The sequence below is a fragment of the Chanodichthys erythropterus genome, chromosome 8 (assembly GCF_024489055.1).
Source record: "Chanodichthys erythropterus isolate Z2021 chromosome 8, ASM2448905v1, whole genome shotgun sequence".
Classification (NCBI taxonomy): Eukaryota; Metazoa; Chordata; class Actinopteri; order Cypriniformes; family Xenocyprididae; genus Chanodichthys; species Chanodichthys erythropterus.
Window position 1 is genome coordinate 40,316,238 of NC_090228.1, and position 20,000 is coordinate 40,336,237.

The following is a 20,000-nucleotide window of genomic DNA, read 5'->3' on the forward strand; positions in this document are numbered from 1 at the left end:
CAACCTTTTAATTTAACCTACAACTAAACAGTAGCCAGTGCAAAGTCACCAGCACAGAGGAAATAGGGTCTCTTTTCTTTGTGGCCATTGGAAACCGCCGCAGCGCCCGCACACCTGCTAGAGGTCGCTCCTCGCCGGTGTCTTTGAGAGCGATGGACACCTTTGCTCCACCGTCCAGGGGAATTAGCTCAAATGGTAGAGCGCTCGCTTAGCATGCGAGAGGTAGCGGGATCGATGCCCGCATTCTCCAGGTGGCGCCCTGCCCTTTTACGCTCACTTCCCTGTTGGGACAGTCTGCGCTTTTATGGCACGATGGGGCACTCCCTGGATGAGCTCTTGAGGCTCGCTGCTGCTGAAAAGTTTTTCGGACGGGGTCCTGCTCGCATTCGTGGCAAAAGCAGGTCCCACCGAGATTTGAACTCAGATCGCTGGATTCAGAGTCCAGAGTGCTAACCATTAGCACCATGGAACCTCGGCCACAACCGAGCCTCCGGGCAGGGGGCCGCAGAGAATGAAGTAAATTCAGCCTAGAAGCGCCATAGCAAAGAGCCAGTGAAGGCTTTGCCGTTTAAGCCCATGTTTCCCCGCTTCGGTTTGAGAATGCCAATCTCGCCGCCTCTTTACAGTTACGTTAGCAGTTGCGCAGCGCCTCTGTTTTTCTCCCCCTGCCGAAAAAGGGACACAAAGGTTCCACCGAGATTTGAACTCGGATCACTGGATTCAAAGCCCAGAGTGCTAACCATTACACCATGGAACCACCGCTCTCCGAGCGATACGTCTGAGAGGCGGGTAGCAGCGTGGCTAGGGTGGAGGCGATTGGTCACAGGACCCACTCGACCAAAAACACCCAGTCGTGGCTTCACTGCCGAAACCCGGGATCGAACCAGGGACCTTTAGGATCTTCAGTCTAACGCTCTCCCAACTTGAGCTATTTCGGCCAGGTCCGTGTGCGGTCCTGGCCGGCGGGGATTTCAGTGAGACCGCAGGTCACTTGCGATAAGCGCAAAGCTGAAGGTCTCAGAGGGCAAAAACGCGCTGGGTCTGCACGGGGATCGAACCCGGGCGACCTTGGCGTTATTAGCACCACGCTCTAACCAACTGAGCTAACCGGCCCTGTCACGCCAGGGCTTGCTGCCCAATTTCCCAGAAATAGGCTGATGGCCCGCAACATCTAATCTGACTGGCAAGATTAAAAGCTGAAAAGCACGGGGCTCGTCCGGGATTTGAACCCGGGACCTCTCGCACCCTAAGCGAGAATCACACTTCTAGACCAACGAGCCGACACCTACGCCCAGCCTGTTGCTGCCTGGCTGCAAACATGGCTGTTTGCATGGCTCGAGACACAACGAGCATCGTCAAAACACGTTGGACACAAAAACAATGCCAAGACAAATTGTGATGCTTTGTTTTACGCAAAAACAAACTGAAGTTGTAATGAAGCTTGCTTGGGAGTACTTCACCCTCAAAGTTCCTCGTGGGTGCAAGCTCTCCTGACCGCACAACTCACCTCTGATAGCGAATTTCAACCTTGTGATAGCCAAGGGGATTATCAGTAATGAAGCCCATTGAAAAACCACAGCAGTGGTCTTCTGAGTGGATTCAAAATATGCCAACGGTGACGGTGGACCCTAAGATGAAGAGGAGACTCTTCCAGTGCTCAGTGAGGACAGCTAAAAAGCCAGGTGTCTTTTAGACTTTAAGCCAGAGCGGGAAACAGAGAGGAGGAGCTGGCTGCACGACCCCAGTGACCCTAGAGGTGGCGTCTTGAGCGTCCACACACATATATTGTGGAGCACGAACAAGAAGGGCCTTAAAAAAATGAAAGCACAACCTTTTAATTTAACCTACAACTAAACAAAGCCAGTTGCAAAGTCACCAGCACAGAGGAAATAGGGTCTCTTTTCTTTGTGGCCATTGGAAATCCCGCCGCAGCGCCCGCACACCTGCTAGAGGTCGCCTCCCCGCTCGGTGTCTTTGAGAGCGATGGACACCTTTGCTCCACCGATTCAGGGGAATTAGCTCAAATGGTAGAGCGCTCGCTTAGCATGCGAGAGGTAGCGGGATCGATGCCCGCATTCTCCAGGTGGCGCCCTGCCCTTTACGCTCACTTCCCTGTTGGGACAGTCTGCGCTTTTATGGCACGATGGGGCACTCCCTGGATGAGCTCTTGAGGCTCGCTGCTGCTGAAAAGTTTTTCGGACGGGGTCCTGCTCGCATTCGTGGCAAAAGCAGGTCCCACCGAGATTTGAACTCAGATCGCTGGATTCAGAGTCCAGAGTGCTAACCATTACACCATGGAACCTCGGCCACAACCGCCTCCGGGCAGGGGGCCGCAGAGAATGAAGTAAATTCAGCCTAGAAGCGCCATAGCAAAGAGCCAGTGAAGGCTTTGCCGTTTAAGCCCATGTTTCCCCGCTTCGGTTTGAGAATGCCAATCTCGCCGCCTCTTTACAGTTACGTTAGCAGTTGCGCAGCGCCTCTGTTTTTCTCCCCCTGCCGAAAAAGGGACACAAAGGTTCCACCGAGATTTGAACTCGGATCACTGGATTCAAAGTCCAGAGTGCTAACCATTACACCATGGAACCACCGCTCTCCGAGCGATACGTCTGAGAGGCGGGCAGCAGCGTGGCTAGGTGGAGAGGCGTTTTGGTCACTGGACCCTCTCGACCAAAAAACACACAGTCGTGGCTTCACTCGTCAAAACTGGATCGAACCAGGGACCTTTAGATCTTCAGTCTAACGCTCTCCCAACTGAGCTATTTCGGCCAGGTCCGTGTGCGGCCCTGGCCGGCGGTGGGGATTTCAGTGAGACCGCAGGTCACTTGCGACAAGCGCAAAGCTGAAGGTCCCAGAGGGCAAAACGCTGGCCCGCACGGGGATCGAACCCGCGACCTTGGCGTTACAGCGGCACCACGCTCTAACCAACTGAGCTGCGGGGACCCGGCCCTGTCTAGCCAGGGTCAACTTGCTGCCCAATTTCCCAGAAATAGGCTGATGGCCCGTAACACTAATCAGACTGGCAAGATTAAAAGCTGAAAAGCAGACGTGCCCGTCCGGGATTTGAACCCGGGACCTCTCGCACCCTAAGCGAGAATCATCGAGCCCCTAGACTAACGAGCCGACACCGACGCCCAGTCTGCTGCTGCCTGGCTGCAAACATGGGTTGCTTGCATGGCTCGAGACACAATCTTATATCGTCAAAAACACGTTGACACAAAAAACAATGCCAAGACAACATTGTGATGCTTTGTTTTGCGCAAAAACAAAACTGAAGTTGTAATGAAGCTTGCTTGGGGAGTACTCACCCTGTAAAGTTCCCTCGTGGGTGCAAGCTTTCCCTGACCGCACAACTCACCTCTCTGATAGCTAATTTCAACCTTGTGATAGCCAAGTGGGGATTATTTGTAATGAAGCTCCATTGAAAACTACAGCAGTGGTCTTCTGAGTGGATTCAAAAATATGCCAACGGTGACGGTGGACCTAAGATGAAGAGGGAGACTCTTCCAGTGCTCAGTGAGGACAGCAGCTAAAAAAGCCAGGTGTCTTTTAGACTTTAAGCCAGAGCGCGAAAAAGAGAGGAGGAGCTGCCTGCACGACACCAGTGACACTAGAGGTGGCGTCTAGAGCGTACACACACATATATTGTGGATCACTAACAAGAAGGGCCTTAAAAAATGAAAGCACAAACATTAAATTTAACCTACAACTAAACAGTAGCCAGTGCAAAGTCACCAGCACAGAGGAAATAGGGTCTCTTTTCTTTGTGGCCATTGGAAAAACCCCCGCAGCGCCCGCACACCTGCTAGAGGTCGCTCCTCGCCGGTGTCTTTGAGAGCGATGGACACCTTTGCTCCACCGTCCAGGGGAATTAGCTCAAATGGTAGAGCGCTCGCTTAGCATGCGAGAGGTAGCGGGATCGATGCCCGCATTCTCCAGGTGGCGCCCTGCCCTTTTACGCTCACTTCCCTGTTGGGACAGTCTGCGCTTTTATGGCACGATGGGGCACTCCCTGGATGAGCTCTTGAGGCTCGCTGCTGCTGAAAAGTTTTTCGGACGGGGTCCTGCTCACATTCGTGGCAAAAGCAGGTCCCACCGAGATTTGAACTCGGATCGCTGGATTCAGAGTCCAGAGTGCTAACCATTACACCATGGAACCTCGGCCACAACCGCCTCCGGGCAGGGGGCCGCAGAGAATGAAGTAAATTCAGCCTAGAAGCGCCATAGCAAAGAGCCAGTGAAGGCTTTGCCGTTTAAGCCCATGTTTCCCCGCTTCGGTTTGAGAATGCCAATCTCGCCGCCTCTTTACAGTTACGTTAGCAGTTGCGCAGCGCCTCTGTTTTTCTCCCCCTGCCGAAAAAGGGACACAAAGGTCTCCACCGAGATTTGAACTCGGATCACTGGATTCAAAGTCCAGAGTGCTAACCATTACACCATGGAACCACCGCTCTCCGAGCGATACGTCTGAGAGGCGGGCAGCAGCGTGGCTAGGTGGAGGCGTTTGGTCACTGGACCCTCTCGACCAAAAACACACAGTCGTGGCTTCACTGCCGAAACCCGGGATCGAACCAGGGACCTTTAGATCTTCAGTCTAACGCTCTCCCAACTGAGCTATTTCGGCCAGGTCCGTGTGCGGTCTGGCCGGCGGGGATTTCAGTGAGACCGCAGGTCACTTGCGACAAGCGCAAAGCTGAAGGTCCCAGAGGGCAAAACGCTGGCCCGTACGGGGATCGAACCCGCGACCTTGGCGTTATTAGCACCACGCTCTAACCAACTGAGCTAACCGGCCCTGTCACGCCAGGGCTTGCTGCCCAATTTCCCAGAAATAGGCTGATGGCCCGTAACACTAATCAGACTGGCAAGATTAAAAGCTGAAAAGCACGGGCTCGTCCGGGATTTGAACCCGGGACCTCTCGCACCCTAAGCGAGAATCATACCCCTAGACCAACGAGCCGACACCGACGCCCAGCCTGCTGCTGCCTGGCTGCAAACATGGCTGTTTGCATGGCTCGAGACACAACGAGCATCGTCAAAACACGTTGACACAAAAACAATGCCAAGACAAATTGTGATGCTTTGTTTTGCGCAAAAACAAACTGAAGTTGTAATGAAGCTTGCTTGGGAGTACTCACCCTGTAAAGTTCCTCGTGGGTGCAAGCTTTCCTGACCGCACAACTCACCTCTGATAGCGAATTTCAACCTTGTGATAGCCAAGGGGATTATTTGTAATGAAGCCCATTGAAAAACCACAGCAGTGGTCTTCTGAGTGGATTCAAAATATGCCAACGGTGACGGTGGACCTAAGATGAAGAGGGAGACTCTTCCAGTGCTCAGTGAGGACAGCTAAAAAGCCAGGTGTCTTTTAGACTTTAAGCCAGAGCGGGAAACAGAGAGGAGGAGCTGGCTGCACGACCCCAGTGACCCTAGAGGTGGCGTCTTGAGCGTCCACACACATATATTGTGGAGCACGAACAAGAAGGGCCTTAAAAATGAAAGCACAACCTTTTAATTTAACCTACAACTAAACAGTAGCCAGTGCAAAGTCACCAGCACAGAGGAAATAGGGTCTCTTTTCTTTGTGGCCATTGGAAATCCCGCCGCAGCGCCCCGCACACCTGCTAGAGGTCGCTCCTCGCCGGTGTCTTTGAGAGCGATGGACACCTTTGCTCCACCGTCCAGGGGAATTAGCTCAAATGGTAGAGCGCTCGCTTAGCATGCGAGAGGTAGCGGGATCGATGCCCGCATTCTCCAGGTGGCGCCCTGCCCTTTTACGCTCACTTCCCTGTTGGGACAGTCTGCGCTTTTATGGCACGATGGGGCACTCCTTGGATGAGCTCTTGAGGCTCGCTGCTGCTGAAAAGTTTTTCGGACGGGGTCCTGCTCACATTCGTGGCAAAAGCAGGTCCCACCGAGATTTGAACTCGGATCGCTGGATTCAGAGTCCAGAGTGCTAACCATTACACCATGGAACCTCGGCCACAACCGCCTCCGGGCAGGGGGCCGCAGAGAATGAAGTAAATTCAGCCTAGAAGCGCCCTAGCAAAGAGCCAGTGAAGGCTTTGCCGTTTAAGCCCATGTTTCCCCGCTTCGGTGTGAGAATGCCAATCTCGCCGCCTCTTTACAGTTACGTTAGCAGTTGCGCAGCGCCTCTGTTTTTCTCCCCCTGCCGAAAAAGGGACACAAAGGTTCCACCGAGATTTGAACTCGGATCACTGGATTCAAAGTCCAGAGTGCTAACCATTACACCATGGAACCACCGCTCTCCGAGCGATACGTCTGAGAGGCGGGCAGCAGCGTGGCTAGGTGGAGGCGTTTGGTCACTGGACCCTCTCGACCAAAAACACACAGTCGTGGCTTCACTGCCGAAACCCGGGATCGAACCAGGGACCTTTAGATCTTCAGTCTAACGCTCTCCCAACTGAGCTATTTCGGCCAGGTCCGTGTGCGGTCTGGCCGGCGGGGATTTCAGTGAGACCGCAGGTCACTTGCGACAAGCGCAAAGCTGAAGGTCCCAGAGGGCAAAACGCTGGCCCGTACGGGGATCGAACCTTGGGCGATTCCTTGGCGTTATTAGCACCACGCTCTAACCAACTGAGCTAACCGGCCCTGTCACGCCAGGTGCCTTTGCTGCCCAATTTCCCATGAAATAGGCTGATGGCCCGTAACACCTTGCTAATCAGACTGGCAAGATTAAAAGCTGAAAGTGGGCATCGGGCTCGTCCGGGGATTTGAACCCGGGACCTCTCGCACCCTAAGCGAGAATCATACCCCTAGCGGTCCCAACGAGCCGACACCGACGCCCAGCCTGCTGCTGCCTGGCTGCAAACATGGCTGTTTGCATGGCTCGAGAGGACACAACGAGCATCGTCAAAACACGTTGACAAAAAAACAATGCCAAGACAAATTGTGATGCTTTGTTTTGCGCAAAAACAAACTGAAGTTGTAATGAAGCTTGCTTTGTTTTGCGCAAAAACAAAACTGGAAGTTGTAATGAAGCTTGCTTGGGAGTACTCACCCTGTAAAGTTCCTCGTGGGTGCAAGCTTTCCTGACCGCACAACTCACCTCTGATAGCGAATTTCAACCTTGTGATAGCCAAGGGATTATTTGTAATGAAGCCGCATTGAAAAATCCACAGCAGTGGTCTTCTGAGTGGATTCACAATCTGCCAACGGTGACGGTGGACCTAAGATGAAGAGACATTCCTTTCCAGTGCTCAGTGAGGACAGCTAAAAAAGCCAGGTGTCTTTTAGACTTTAAGCCAGATGCGGCAAACAGAGAGGAGGAGCTGGCTGCACGACCCCAGTGACCCTAGAGTGTGGCGTCTTCCTGAGCGCTCCCACACACATATATTGTGGAGCACGAACAAGAAGGGCCTTAAAAATGAAAGCACAACCTTTTAATTTAACCTACAACTAAACAGTAGCCAGTGCAAAGTCACCAGCACAGAGGAAATAGGGTCTCTTTTCTTTGTGGCCATTGGAAATCCCGCCGCAGCGCCCGCACACCTGCTAGAGGTCGCTCCTCGCCGGTGTCTTTGAGAGCGATGGACACCTTTGCTCCACCGTCCAGGGGAATTAGCTCAAATGGTAGAGCGCTCGCTTAGCATGCGAGAGGTAGCGGGATCGATGCCCGCATTCTCCAGGTGGCGCCCTGCCCTTTTACGCTCACTTCCCTGTTGGGACAGTCTGCGCTTTTATGGCACGATGGGGCACTCCCTGGATGAGCTCTTGAGGCTCGCTGCTGCTGAAAAGTTTTTCGGACGGGGTCCTGCTCACATTCGTGGCAAAAGCAGGTCCCACCGAGATTTGAACTCGGATCGCTGGATTCAGAGTCCAGAGTGCTAACCATTACACCATGGAACCTCGGCCACAACCGCTTCCGGGCAGGGGGCCGCAGAGAATGAAGTAAATTCAGCCTAGAAGCGCCATAGCAAAGAGCCAGTGAAGGCTTTGCCGTTTAAGCCCATGTTTCCCCGCTTCGGTTTGAGAATGCCAATCTCGCCGCCTCTTTACAGTTACGTTAGCAGTTGCGCAGCGCCTCTGTTTTTCTCCCCATTCCGAAAAAGGGACACAAAGGTTCCACCGAGATTTGAACTCGGATCACTGGATTCAAAGTCCAGAGTGCTAACCATTACACCATGGAACCACCGCTCTCCGAGCGATACGTCTGAGAGGCGGGCAGCAGCGTGGCTAGGTGGAGGCGTTTGGTCACTGGACCCTCTCGACCAAAAACACACAGTCGTGGCTTCACTGCCGAAACCCGGGATCGAACCAGGGACCTTTAGATCTTCAGTCTAACGCTCTCCCAACTGAGCTATTTCGGCCAGGTCCGTGTGCGGTCTGGCCGGCGGGGATTTCAGTGAGACCGCAGGTCACTTGCGACAAGCGCAAAGCTGAAGGTCCCAGAGGGCAAAACGCTGGCCCGTACGGGGATCGAACCCGCGACCTTGGCGTTATTAGCACCACGCTCTAACCAACTGAGCTAACCGGCCCTGTCACGCCAGGGCTTGCTGCCCAATTTCCCAGAAATAGGCTGATGGCCCGTAACACTAATCAGACTGGCAAGATTAAAAGCTGAAAAGCACGGGCTCGTCCGGGATTTGAACCCGGGACCTCTCGCACCCTAAGCGAGAATCATACCCCTAGACCAACGAGCCGACACCGACGCCCAGCCTGCTGCTGCCTGGCTGCAAACATGGCTGTTTGCATGGCTCGAGACACAACGAGCATCGTCAAAACACGTTGACACAAAAACAATGCCAAGACAAATTGTGATGCTTTGTTTTGCGCAAAAACAAACTGAAGTTGTAATGAAGCTTGCTTGGGAGTACTCACCCTGTAAAGTTCCTCGTGGGTGCAAGCTTTCCTGACCGCACAACTCACCTCTGATAGCGAATTTCAACCTTGTGATAGCCAAGGGGATTATTTGTAATGAAGCCCATTGAAAAACCACAGCAGTGGTCTTCTGAGTGGATTCAAAATATGCCAACGGTGACGGTGGACCTAAGATGAAGAGGGAGACTCTTCCAGTGCTCAGTGAGGACAGCTAAAAAAGCCAGGTGTCTTTTAGACTTTAAGCCAGAGCGGGAAACAGAGAGGAGGAGCTGGCTGCACGACCCCAGTGACCCTAGAGGTGGCGTCTTGAGCGTCCACACACATATATTGTGGAGCACGAACAAGAAGGGCCTTAAAAATGAAAGCACAACCTTTTAATTTAACCTACAACTAAACAGTAGCCAGTGCAAAGTCACCAGCACAGAGGAAATAGGGTCTCTTTTCTTTGTGGCCATTGGAAATCCGTCGCAGCGCCCGCACACCTGCTAGAGGTCGCTCCTCGCCGGTGTCTTTGAGAGCGATGGACACCTTTGCTCCACCGTCCAGGGGAATTAGCTCAAATGGTAGAGCGCTCGCTTAGCATGCGAGAGGTAGCGGGATCGATGCCCGCATTCTCCAGGTGGCGCCCTGCCCTTTTACGCTCACTTCCCTGTTGGGACAGTCTGCGCTTTTATGGCACGATGGGGCACTCCCTGGATGAGCTCTTGAGGCTCGCTGCTGCTGAAAAGTTTTTCGGACGGGGTCCTGCTCACATTCGTGGCAAAAGCAGGTCCCACCGAGATTTGAACTCGGATCGCTGGATTCAGAGTCCAGAGTGCTAACCATTACACCATGGAACCTCGGCCACAACCGCCTCCGGGCAGGGGGCCGCAGAGAATGAAGTAAATTCAGCCTAGAAGCGCCATAGCAAAGAGCCAGTGAAGGCTTTGCCGTTTAAGCCCATGTTTCCCCGCTTCGGTTTGAGAATGCCAATCTCGCCGCCTCTTTACAGTTACGTTAGCAGTTGCGCAGCGCCTCTGTTTTTCTCCCCTGCCGAAAAAGGGACACAAAGGTTCCACCGAGATTTGAACTCGGATCACTGGATTCAAAGTCCAGAGTGCTAACCATTACACCATGGAACCACCGCTCTCCGAGCGATACGTCTGAGAGGCGGGCAGCAGCGTGGCTAGGTGGAGGCGTTTGGTCACTGGACCCTCTCGACCAAAAACACACAGTCGTGGCTTCACTGCCGAAACCCGGGATCGAACCAGGGACCTTTAGATCTTCAGTCTAACGCTCTCCCAACTGAGCTATTTCGGCCAGGTCCGTGTGCGGTCTGGCCGGCGGGGATTTCAGTGAGACCGCAGGTCACTTGCGACAAGCGCAAAGCTGAAGGTCCCAGAGGGCAAAACGCTGGCCCGTACGGGGATCGAACCCGCGACCTTGGCGTTATTAGCACCACGCTCTAACCAACTGAGCTAACCGGCCCTGTCACGCCAGGGCTTGCTGCCCAATTTCCCAGAAATAGGCTGATGGCCCGTAACACTAATCAGACTGGCAAGATTAAAAGCTGAAAAGCACGGGCTCGTCCGGGATTTGAACCCGGGACCTCTCGCACCCTAAGCGAGAATCATACCCCTAGACCAACGAGCCGACACCGACGCCCAGCCTGCTGCTGCCTGGCTGCAAACATGGCTGTTTGCATGGCTCGAGACACAACGAGCATCGTCAAAACACGTTGACACAAAAACAATGCCAAGACAAATTGTGATGCTTTGTTTTGCGCAAAAACAAACTGAAGTTGTAATGAAGCTTGCTTGGGAGTACTCACCCTGTAAAGTTCCTCGTGGGTGCAAGCTTTCCTGACCGCACAACTCACCTCTGATAGCGAATTTCAACCTTGTGATAGCCAAGGGGATTATTTGTAATGAAGCCCATTGAATAAGCACAGAAGTGGTCTTGTGAGTGGATTCAAAATATGGCATCGGTGACGGTGGACCTATGATGATGAGTGAGACTCTTCCAGTGCTCAGTGAGGACAGCTAAAAAAGCCAGGTGTCTTTTAGACTTTAAGCCAGAGCGGGAAACAGAGAGGAGGAGCTGGCTGCACGACCCCAGTGACCCTAGAGGTGGCGTCTTGAGCGTCCACACACATATATTGTGGAGCACGAACAAGAAGGGCCTTAAAAAATGAAAGCACAACCTTTTAATTTAACCTACAACTAAACAGTAGCCAGTGCAAAGTCACCAGCACAGAGGAAATAGGGTCTCTTTTCTTTGTGGCCATTGGAAATCCCGCCGCAGCGCCCGCACACCTGCTAGAGGTCGCTCCTCGCCGGTGTCTTTGAGAGCGATGGACACCTTTGCTCCACCGTCCAGGGGAATTAGCTCAAATGGTAGAGCGCTCGCTGAAAGGAAGCGGGATCGATGCACCAAGTGGCGCCCTGGCTTTCCCCTGCACGCTATATTCCCTGCGATATGGGGAGTTTTAGTTACTGTGCAAGTCACGGGGCCTGGGCTCGCTGATCTGGCGACAAAGTATCGGACGTGCTGTCATCTGTCTAGTACAGGATGCTAGCCAATCCAGAGTGCTAAAATGATACATATTAATCAATATAATAGAATAGATAACTAAATCTATGACATATAAAAGAGAAAGTATTTTGAAAAGCGCCATGTTTAGGATGAATGTTTCTTCAAAGATGTGGTCTGGGATATGATTTATCCGCCTCGAAAATAATTAAAATTTCACCTAGAAATGAGTACACTGATACAAATAGGAATCAATTACAACATAATAACAATATAGCTTATTTAAGGCGGGCAGCACTTCTAAGCTTTGTTTAGTCACTGTCTGAAATAACAGAAAAAACATCACATGTCTTCAGATAATGGTAAGCTCCTCTAAATAATAACATATATCTTACAGGCTGATTTTAATAACTACATGCAAACACCACAATATTCAGAGGCAATATGAAAGGGTGGGCCCATGTAATATATACAAATATGTACAGGACAATATGAAAGGGTGGGCCCATGTAATATATACAAATACTTCAGGACAATATGAAAGGGTGGGCCCATGAAATATATACAAATATGTACAGGACAATATGAAAGGGTGGGCCCATGAAATATACAAATATGTACAGAACAATATGAAAAGGGTGGGCCCATGTAATACAAATATGTACAGGACAATATGAAAGGATGAATTTGTAAATATATACAAATATGTACAGGACAATATGAAAGAGGTGGGCCCATGAAATATATACAAATATGTACAGGACAATATATGAAAGGGTGGGCCCATGAAATAAATACAAATATGTACAGGACAATATGAAGGTGGGTATATAATATATACAAATATGTACATGACAATATGAAAGGGTGGGCTATGAAATATACCTAAATAGTAGGACAATATGAAGGGTGGGCCCATGTAATATATACAAATATGTACTGGACAATATGGTGGGCCCATGAAATATACAAATATGTATAGGACCAGCAACATTGAACAAAGCATAAAATGGATGTCTATCAAGCTAAAGATTACAAATATTTACAAACACTAAGAAAATGGTAAGTATTTACAGTTATTTACAACAAACTGTATTATATTATTAATTAGATAGATTGGTCTGTACAACTCTTGTGGTAGATATAATAGATATAAATTATTTACATAGTATAATATATAGTATTTACAGGCAGGGGGTGAGTGTCCACCTCTGCACTATGGCAGTGGGTTTCCTGGCTTCTTGTGCTGGTAGCTGTTCTGCCCAGCCACTCCTCTAGAGATTTACCACCGGAGGAATGGGGGCAAAAAGTGGCATTCCCATAGCGGCTGTGGCCAAAATCCTTTGTTTGGGTTGCCCACATACTGCACGTATTAAATGGCACACCACGAACATATTTTCTTTTGTAGGTTCCAGCGGCCTCCTCTTTGGCCTGCGCCGCCCAACCTGTTTCTCTGTGTAAAGCGAGACACAGACACAGGGGCAATGGGAGCAGCAACAACTGGACCTGCAGGGGACACAACTGCAGAAGTACCTGCACCAGATCCCATCACAAGCGGGTTCACTGATCAGAACCCTGACAATGGCTCAAGAGCAGGCAGTGCTGGGAGGAGCCGCTGGTGCCAGGAGTGTCGAGGCGCTTTTCTTTGTGACACTACCAGGTCGTCTGCCTGGCCACAGGTGAGGAGCCTGTCCCTCCCTGTTTGGAGGGGGCACAAACTCATGCTAATGACCCAGATGTTGTGGGAGCCTCCTCTAACCTCTCCTGGGCAGGAGAGGGCTGTGGTGGCTGGGGATGCGGTCCTCTGCAGCCAGGCCTTGTGTAAGAACACTCATCTGCTGGGTGTTCACCGCCGTTAAACACCAGAACAGACATAATTTTATATTACAGTTATAATATATGACACTAATCCTTTAATACAAGGTTTTACATCTACTGTGCCTACCACTGAATGAGTGTCCTTTGGTTAAGCTCAAAAAGCTGGATTAGCGTGTCATCCATCAGCGGTCGACTACTCCCAGCACCAGTTCTCTGATGTGATGGTAGTCTGCCAAGATTTTGGTACAGTGTGAATGCGGGGCCCCAAACCTTCTTACTCGGGGACTTATGGACTTCACTTCCAGCTTGATGCACATGGCCTCGACCAAGCGGCTGGTGTTGGGCCACTGAGCTGGCCCGCCTGGATGGCCGATCAAGCACCTCTCCCCGCTCTCCACCCCTGGGGTCACTCTGGTGCCTTTGGGGCCTTAGACGACCCTGTGTGACCCAGCTTGGTCTGATCCTGGGCTGATACTGAGTCCTGGCCTTGTCTCCAGCAGCAAAAGCACTCAGGAGACGAATAATCTCACTCACTGCCAGCTCCCGCGTCAAGTAAGGAGCTTGACGGCGGTCACAAATATCCAGCCCAGAATTCTGAACTTCTCCCAGCCAGCAACACCATCGGGCCCAAGAACTGGTGCCTACAAAATGTATTCATTAATATATATACAAAATGTCATAATTTAGAGCATAAAATATTCTGATTATTTATACTAACTTGAGAGCCTGGTCTGTTACACTGCTCCCTGTAGATGGTGCAGGGCCAGATGGTCTGACCAGCTGGTCTGGAGCCTGAGGTGGCTGTTGTGACAGCCCTGAGACTGTTGACAGGAGGAGGAGGAGGCTGCCCATCTCTGTCACGAGATGTGGATGGCTGAGGTGAGAGGGATGGTGTTGCAGGAGTCTGAGAGAAGGAGGCCTGAGGGTGGACTGGTCCAGGGAGAGCTGGAGGAGTCATCCTCTGTCAACACTGGCACTGTGATGTCCTCAGTGTCTTCCTCCACAAAGCCTCTGTCTGGACCTCCTCATCATCAATCAAGTGTGGCAGCCTGTCCTCCTCAGCTGGGTTCTCAATCACAGTCAGTGTTCTTCCGGTCTGGCTGTACAGATACTCAGCCAGCAATTCACCTGAAAAAGAAAATTTGCCTAAATAGAGCACAGGTGAAATACATTTTTGTACTGGTAATAATATTTATTGTTTGAATTTGATTCTTGCCTGTGTAAACCCCAGGAGGGTGATAATAATCCCAGGGCTTCTCCAGAACCCTGCGGCTGAGCTGGTCCACAACCTCCCTCAGAGCACTGCACATAGCTCTCTCAGAGTGGATTGCCCCTTCCTCCTGCCATTCGGTCTTCATTCCACACATCAGGCCTTCCAGGAGGTAGGCCTGAAAGTGGGCATCGGCTAGCACTGGTTCCTATCATTTCAACATGGCTCCATTAATATACATTTTGTTGTAAAAGAAAATGGTACTTTGAGTGGAATTTACCAGAGAAGTGTTAGCCCACACTGGGATGAAGCCGGTTTAAGTGGAGGTGGAATGACTCCAAGGAGGTAGAGCCACGTGCGCACCGATAACAGCAGAGCTCCCGCCACCCCTTCTTCAGTGTGCCCGTCTTGATATACAGAGGGAAGGACCTGCGGGACCTGAATACAGGCAATGTGTCTCTGCTGGTCTTTCCAGATTTGCTGGATGCGCTCATGGTCTAACGGTGGAACTCCGAGAGTGTCCTTTCCGTCCGCACTGTCAAACTGATCAATGAGCGCCTTGAGTCAGTCTTGTGGTCTCCTCCACTCCCCTGGTCCTCCTCACGACCGGTACAGCGCCGACCCTCTGCTGATCCGCGCACAGAGTGCCTTTTCTGATAACGGAGGCCCATCTGTCTCGCCAGTAGCTCACCCTGCTTAGCCAGTAGCCGAAGAGCAGCAACATCCTCAGCATCCCATTCAAAAATACACCTGGAGAGACGTGCCATAAAGATGCCATAGAGTGGAGTGAGCCTCCGTGGTGACTCCCGCCGCGAACCGCCGCATGAAGTGCCAGATGTCAAGGCGCACTTGGAGCTCATTCCACTCTGAAAGCCTCGACTGTGATCTGTGACTGGCCATATGGGCTGCAGCAGTCTCGGTCCACGTACATGATAGCCCGGTGGTGCTACTCCAGCCTGCACCTGTAGCGCTTCATGAGCCCTGCTGCCATGGGCCACAGTCCGTGACCCTCTGCGGCTGTGAGCACGGACACCAGGACTTGGCCATGCTCATTGCCCACATTTGTACTCCAGGCAGCAGTGTTAGCTGCCGCACCAGCAAGTTTTTTTGGTAACCTGTGAGGTAAAATAAATGTAACATAAGCTGTATGCAAATTCACAACAATCATTAAAATAAATAACTCTATCTTATTTTTTGTAGAGTCCATCTTGAGGACAGAACCAAAAACAGATGTTATTTTGGCCTTGATCCTCAGCCCGGCCGCATCAGCACATCCCTGGCATACACTGCAACAGCCACTTGGGCTTAGGGAGGGCAGGTAAGGGTGGAGGTGGCTCTCTTGAAGACACAGGAGTCTGTGGCGAGGTCATACCACATCTATGTCCAGGACTGACAGTCTGAGGCCATGAACTTTGTGGACTGAGGGGCTGGCCAGAAATATGACCAATCTTCAGGACAAAGAGAGCGGCAGGATCAGGACAGGCTGGGCTGGATACGGTGGCTGGGGAGGATGACGGTGGACCTGGTGAAGGGTTCACAGGCAGTCAGGTACTGCAGCACACGCTGTGTCCACGCCTCGCTGTGCTCCTCACTCAGCTTTTATAAAGCTGAGTCAGGTCACTATTCACCAGGGTCCTCTCCTCATCATCCCAAACCCAAGATAGTCACAGGAAATGCCTACAGAGAGTACAACTAATCTTTTCAAATGTTCATGAATTACTCAAAAGTATTTTAGTATATAAATGTATACATAAGTGAAGCAATAAAATATATTCCAAATATATGTGTATCTTCTGTTTCATTATACCCAGGGTAGCTCAAGGTTTGCATCTTTTAAAAGTTAAGACCTTTTTAAGACTTATTAATGCCACTTAGAATCAAATTTAATGCCAGATTGCCGTGGTAAATATTCTGTATATAAATTGTATAAAATCTGTATTAAAATCTAGTACAGGTGAAATAACTCCAGTTCTGCATTTCAAATACTTACTTTAGTGAAAGGGTGACAAGATATTGGCCAAAGCCTATATTGATAAAATTTGTTGCTGAGTAAATTCACAAAATTCACATCCAACTCTCAAAAAACAGACTTCTCTGGTGTTACTTACAAAGTAATGATCTATAATATGTTTTTAACTTGTATAAGACTAAAAAAAAAAACAGGACTTAGATGTGGGCCCAATAAATTTATGACCTACATGAACAAAATTTAAAACCTGTTTATACAATTTTAATACTTTTAAGACCTTGTGGCTGCCCTGTTATAATTGTGTAATACCTGTATGTCAACAAAGCAGGGAACTGACAGCGATGCCCCATATTTCCAGCTGTCCCGGGATGTCTTCAGACCAGGCAGGATGCTTCCTTTTTTACCGCTTGCACTCCAGGTACTCTGTGGCAGAGTCCTTGCCATCTATGTCCACAGGACCCTTGCGCACAGTGCGGTAGGAGCCAGCAGCAGTCAGTTTGTGGTTACTGCAGGCCGGCTGGACACAGACAAAGTGAATGGACCACATCTTCAGGCTCATCCAAAGAAAAAGAGAGGCGACAGAAAAAAGAGAGGTCAGGAGAGGCGGGGGAGGCTGGCGTGGGTGAGCGGTGGCTGGGGAGGATACCACGGAGAGCTTCAGCTGTGGGACCAGGTCTGGCTTTCCTGTTTTGGCACTGGCTCTGAACAGAGTCTTCCTGATCCAGTCCTGTTACAGAGAATGCGGAAGGTACTCGTTCCAGTGGACAGGGAGCTCAGTTGGCATGCGTTTTGGCTCAGGTCTCCACATGGCTGGAGGTGTAGGGGCAGGAGCCTCTGAGGCAAAAGTGGCTGGAGCTTACTGAAAAAAGAAAACATACAATTAGTTTTAGTTATTTAGGGTGTCACTGCTGTCTTAGTGACCAGGCTACAACTACAACCCACCCACCCAGCACTGATGGACAGCTACTACAGTTACTACAATTAGTACAAAATGTTTACTGCATGATTAATAGTTAGCCACTAATGGTGGAAATGAGTTATACTGGTGTTATGAAGCAAGAGGTAAATATCAGCAAGCTTTTTAGCATGATTACCATTAAATCAAATATAGAGAGGAAAGTGAGATGGGATTATATGAGTATAAAGAAGAAAACAGCCCCAAGATACATAATCTACTGTGAGCCCCTCTAATAACTACAACATTCAGTCACCACACTTACAACCGGGGGAGAGCAAGGGATGTGGGATGTTTAGGAGAGAGGAGAATGAGTGTTAGTCTCTCGATTATAACAAATAGCAAGTAAACATAATTTTACATACACCTTTACATTTCCTTATTGTTTGAAGAGGTGCACTCAAAGAATGCATATTGCTCGAGACTTGATATGTGACATTTCTCTGTACAGTAAAATAAAAAAAAAACATTTGGACATAAACACAGAATTTATATTATCACAGACTGTGTTTGAAATATCTGTTTAGTATAACACACCTTTAGGAAGTTGCTCTTCAGCTTGGGAGGCAACAGTGCCATCTCAGATGTCATCACTCACAAAGAAGTCACCTGCAGCTGTGTCTGTAAAATAACATTAACATTAAACACACACACAAGCACATATTAACAATACACCTGTACGCAGTGAAGCATGTGCTACACCAGAGGAGAAGAGCTGTCTTCCGGGCTGCGGGTTTTGATGGGTGAGGAAACGTGGACTGCAGCTGATGTTGAGAAAATTATGTTTTAGATTAATTAGCAAAAACTGTTTTCTTTTTTTTCTGTGCAGTTCACTCTCGTCACTAGAGGTTTAACTGGAGAGCATCCAGTTTTTTTGCCAACAGTGAACCAGACAGAGGTTTTCAAGAGCCAACAGGCCCTTCACAGTGGCACTCAGGTGTACCCCAGTCTGTGTGGCAGCAGGTGGAGGCACTGACAGTGAGGCAGTGGGGTCAGGCTCTTTTGGTGCAGCTAAACCTGCCTTTTTTCTGTCCATGGGCCTTGAAGATGGCCATGTGTGGTGTTGAGCCTGGCTTTTGCCCCGCTAACACTGAAGTCAAGTGATAGAGGGCCGGGCCTCCTTGTCTTTGGTCCTCATACACCTCCTTCTTATTCTCTACGGAAGTCTCCAAACTCCACCATTAGACACACCCTGGTCTCCAGTCTCCCGAGCCGCTGCCATCATGCCCTGTAACTGTACATACACCTCAACCTCTTCCCCTATCTCCTTGATCTGGGAGGTGTGCCTGAGGAACAGATGTTTGTTCGAAGGCCAGGGTTGTCCTCTCCTCCTCCCAAGCAATGCTGACGACCAGGTACAGCATGCCCCAGCGAGTTCTCCATGTGCCACCGGAACCGCTGGCCCTGGTATTTACCAAACTGGGAACTTAGTGAGCCAGCACCAAGAACTGGTCACCAGGATCCCTCCATTCTCCCTAACAAAAGCAGTGGCCTCAGCCCTGTACCTCCTCTTTACACCTGGCTCTCCCAGACACCACGGTCTCCGATACGTTACCTTCCTCAGTTGTATTTATAAGGAGACGATCCAGAAAGTGTGTCCTACGGAACACTGGACGCATACATAATCTGAAATAAAACATAAGTAAATAAAAGTGTGGGTTGTTTTAGAACCATTGTTTCAGAAATAATAATAAGTATCATAACTTGCATTGGTATATATCACTTCTAGAAGATATAGGAGTATTAAGACTTCCTATCACGTTTTAGAGACAGTACTTACCCTCTGGTTATCAGATATCTGAACTTGCTTTTCAGTGCTAGGTACCACTTTATTAACTGTATGCATTGGTGTTGTGGCTATAGTTTGAAGGTTGTACCAAGACAAATTCCTATCAACTGTATTGACATGGCAATACATTTCATTGAATTGAATTAGGTGAATTCTCATTAAAAGACTTAAAATATTGATTCATTCCAAAATACCACAGCTGGCCCTGGGGCAGTAAGTAATACTAGAGAGTAAAATACTATAAAATATATAATATCATTATGTTTAACTGTGTATTGTATCATGTGTATTATGTGTAACTATAAATAGAAATCACTGTCTTGACAATTCCTTAAAAGTTACACTTATATTTTAAGCGGGATGTAAATTCACTATTCAGGCTATTCAAAAATATTAAATAAAAATTATATACAATCTTTACGTTGCTTTAACACCATATATGTGTGCAGACCATCCCATAATTTGTAGTCATATCAATATTAGGGCGACAACAAATGTAGAGCGCAATTTGGGGGCATTTATGCATAAAATATTATTTTACTGGGCACCACTGTAACAAGATTTTACTTTTATTTAAAATATTAAGATATACTATAAAAATTGTGATGCTTTGTTTTGCGCAAAAACAAACTGAAGTTGTAATGAAGCTTGCTTGGGAGTACTCACCCTGTAAAGTTCCTCGTGGGTGCAAGCTTTCCTGACCGCACAACTCACCTCTGATAGCGAATTTCAACCTTGTGATAGCCAAGGGGATTATTTGTAATGAAGCCCATTGAAAAACCACAGCAGTGGTCTTCTGAGTGGATTCAAAATATGCCAACGGTGACGGTGGACCTAAGATGAAGAGGGAGACTCTTCCAGTGCTCAGTGAGGACAGCTAAAAAAGCCAGGTGTCTTTTAGACTTTAAGCCAGAGC

At 49.4% G+C, this 20,000-nt stretch overlaps 32 non-coding genes across 32 annotated transcripts; 6 read left to right on the forward strand and 26 right to left on the reverse strand.

The window, feature by feature from the left end:
• Positions 1–177: 177 nt before the first annotated feature.
• On the forward strand, positions 178–250 carry trnaa-agc (transfer RNA alanine (anticodon AGC)). The gene has a single exon. It is a non-coding gene; the product is annotated as a tRNA-Ala (tRNA).
• Positions 251–399: 149 nt separating this feature from the next.
• On the reverse strand, positions 400–472 carry trnaq-cug (transfer RNA glutamine (anticodon CUG)). The gene has a single exon. It is a non-coding gene; the product is annotated as a tRNA-Gln (tRNA).
• A 213-nt stretch (positions 473–685) lies between these two features.
• Positions 686–757, reverse strand: trnaq-uug (transfer RNA glutamine (anticodon UUG)). The gene has a single exon. It is a non-coding gene; the product is annotated as a tRNA-Gln (tRNA).
• A 106-nt stretch (positions 758–863) lies between these two features.
• trnaf-gaa (transfer RNA phenylalanine (anticodon GAA)) lies at positions 864–938 on the reverse strand. Its single transcript has one exon. It is a non-coding gene; the product is annotated as a tRNA-Phe (tRNA).
• Positions 939–1,036: 98 nt separating this feature from the next.
• Positions 1,037–1,114, reverse strand: trnai-aau (transfer RNA isoleucine (anticodon AAU)). Its single transcript has one exon. It is a non-coding gene; the product is annotated as a tRNA-Ile (tRNA).
• An 895-nt stretch (positions 1,115–2,009) lies between these two features.
• On the forward strand, positions 2,010–2,082 carry trnaa-agc (transfer RNA alanine (anticodon AGC)). The gene has a single exon. It is a non-coding gene; the product is annotated as a tRNA-Ala (tRNA).
• A 148-nt stretch (positions 2,083–2,230) lies between these two features.
• On the reverse strand, positions 2,231–2,302 carry trnaq-cug (transfer RNA glutamine (anticodon CUG)). The gene has a single exon. It is a non-coding gene; the product is annotated as a tRNA-Gln (tRNA).
• Positions 2,303–2,513: 211 nt separating this feature from the next.
• Positions 2,514–2,585, reverse strand: trnaq-uug (transfer RNA glutamine (anticodon UUG)). Its single transcript has one exon. It is a non-coding gene; the product is annotated as a tRNA-Gln (tRNA).
• A 459-nt stretch (positions 2,586–3,044) lies between these two features.
• On the reverse strand, positions 3,045–3,120 carry trnap-agg (transfer RNA proline (anticodon AGG)). Its single transcript has one exon. It is a non-coding gene; the product is annotated as a tRNA-Pro (tRNA).
• Positions 3,121–3,862: 742 nt separating this feature from the next.
• trnaa-agc (transfer RNA alanine (anticodon AGC)) lies at positions 3,863–3,935 on the forward strand. The gene has a single exon. It is a non-coding gene; the product is annotated as a tRNA-Ala (tRNA).
• Positions 3,936–4,084: 149 nt separating this feature from the next.
• trnaq-cug (transfer RNA glutamine (anticodon CUG)) lies at positions 4,085–4,156 on the reverse strand. The gene has a single exon. It is a non-coding gene; the product is annotated as a tRNA-Gln (tRNA).
• A 211-nt stretch (positions 4,157–4,367) lies between these two features.
• trnaq-uug (transfer RNA glutamine (anticodon UUG)) lies at positions 4,368–4,440 on the reverse strand. Its single transcript has one exon. It is a non-coding gene; the product is annotated as a tRNA-Gln (tRNA).
• A 105-nt stretch (positions 4,441–4,545) lies between these two features.
• On the reverse strand, positions 4,546–4,618 carry trnaf-gaa (transfer RNA phenylalanine (anticodon GAA)). Its single transcript has one exon. It is a non-coding gene; the product is annotated as a tRNA-Phe (tRNA).
• Positions 4,619–4,712: 94 nt separating this feature from the next.
• Positions 4,713–4,786, reverse strand: trnai-aau (transfer RNA isoleucine (anticodon AAU)). Its single transcript has one exon. It is a non-coding gene; the product is annotated as a tRNA-Ile (tRNA).
• Positions 4,787–4,879: 93 nt separating this feature from the next.
• trnap-agg (transfer RNA proline (anticodon AGG)) lies at positions 4,880–4,951 on the reverse strand. The gene has a single exon. It is a non-coding gene; the product is annotated as a tRNA-Pro (tRNA).
• A 724-nt stretch (positions 4,952–5,675) lies between these two features.
• On the forward strand, positions 5,676–5,748 carry trnaa-agc (transfer RNA alanine (anticodon AGC)). Its single transcript has one exon. It is a non-coding gene; the product is annotated as a tRNA-Ala (tRNA).
• A 149-nt stretch (positions 5,749–5,897) lies between these two features.
• Positions 5,898–5,969, reverse strand: trnaq-cug (transfer RNA glutamine (anticodon CUG)). Its single transcript has one exon. It is a non-coding gene; the product is annotated as a tRNA-Gln (tRNA).
• A 211-nt stretch (positions 5,970–6,180) lies between these two features.
• trnaq-uug (transfer RNA glutamine (anticodon UUG)) lies at positions 6,181–6,252 on the reverse strand. The gene has a single exon. It is a non-coding gene; the product is annotated as a tRNA-Gln (tRNA).
• Positions 6,253–6,357: 105 nt separating this feature from the next.
• On the reverse strand, positions 6,358–6,430 carry trnaf-gaa (transfer RNA phenylalanine (anticodon GAA)). Its single transcript has one exon. It is a non-coding gene; the product is annotated as a tRNA-Phe (tRNA).
• A 94-nt stretch (positions 6,431–6,524) lies between these two features.
• trnai-aau (transfer RNA isoleucine (anticodon AAU)) lies at positions 6,525–6,603 on the reverse strand. Its single transcript has one exon. It is a non-coding gene; the product is annotated as a tRNA-Ile (tRNA).
• Positions 6,604–7,566: 963 nt separating this feature from the next.
• trnaa-agc (transfer RNA alanine (anticodon AGC)) lies at positions 7,567–7,639 on the forward strand. The gene has a single exon. It is a non-coding gene; the product is annotated as a tRNA-Ala (tRNA).
• A 149-nt stretch (positions 7,640–7,788) lies between these two features.
• On the reverse strand, positions 7,789–7,860 carry trnaq-cug (transfer RNA glutamine (anticodon CUG)). The gene has a single exon. It is a non-coding gene; the product is annotated as a tRNA-Gln (tRNA).
• Positions 7,861–8,071: 211 nt separating this feature from the next.
• Positions 8,072–8,143, reverse strand: trnaq-uug (transfer RNA glutamine (anticodon UUG)). Its single transcript has one exon. It is a non-coding gene; the product is annotated as a tRNA-Gln (tRNA).
• Positions 8,144–8,248: 105 nt separating this feature from the next.
• trnaf-gaa (transfer RNA phenylalanine (anticodon GAA)) lies at positions 8,249–8,321 on the reverse strand. The gene has a single exon. It is a non-coding gene; the product is annotated as a tRNA-Phe (tRNA).
• A 94-nt stretch (positions 8,322–8,415) lies between these two features.
• trnai-aau (transfer RNA isoleucine (anticodon AAU)) lies at positions 8,416–8,489 on the reverse strand. Its single transcript has one exon. It is a non-coding gene; the product is annotated as a tRNA-Ile (tRNA).
• A 93-nt stretch (positions 8,490–8,582) lies between these two features.
• trnap-agg (transfer RNA proline (anticodon AGG)) lies at positions 8,583–8,654 on the reverse strand. The gene has a single exon. It is a non-coding gene; the product is annotated as a tRNA-Pro (tRNA).
• Positions 8,655–9,377: 723 nt separating this feature from the next.
• On the forward strand, positions 9,378–9,450 carry trnaa-agc (transfer RNA alanine (anticodon AGC)). The gene has a single exon. It is a non-coding gene; the product is annotated as a tRNA-Ala (tRNA).
• A 149-nt stretch (positions 9,451–9,599) lies between these two features.
• trnaq-cug (transfer RNA glutamine (anticodon CUG)) lies at positions 9,600–9,671 on the reverse strand. The gene has a single exon. It is a non-coding gene; the product is annotated as a tRNA-Gln (tRNA).
• A 210-nt stretch (positions 9,672–9,881) lies between these two features.
• trnaq-uug (transfer RNA glutamine (anticodon UUG)) lies at positions 9,882–9,953 on the reverse strand. The gene has a single exon. It is a non-coding gene; the product is annotated as a tRNA-Gln (tRNA).
• A 105-nt stretch (positions 9,954–10,058) lies between these two features.
• On the reverse strand, positions 10,059–10,131 carry trnaf-gaa (transfer RNA phenylalanine (anticodon GAA)). Its single transcript has one exon. It is a non-coding gene; the product is annotated as a tRNA-Phe (tRNA).
• Positions 10,132–10,225: 94 nt separating this feature from the next.
• Positions 10,226–10,299, reverse strand: trnai-aau (transfer RNA isoleucine (anticodon AAU)). The gene has a single exon. It is a non-coding gene; the product is annotated as a tRNA-Ile (tRNA).
• A 93-nt stretch (positions 10,300–10,392) lies between these two features.
• Positions 10,393–10,464, reverse strand: trnap-agg (transfer RNA proline (anticodon AGG)). The gene has a single exon. It is a non-coding gene; the product is annotated as a tRNA-Pro (tRNA).
• Positions 10,465–20,000: the final 9,536 nt, after the last annotated feature.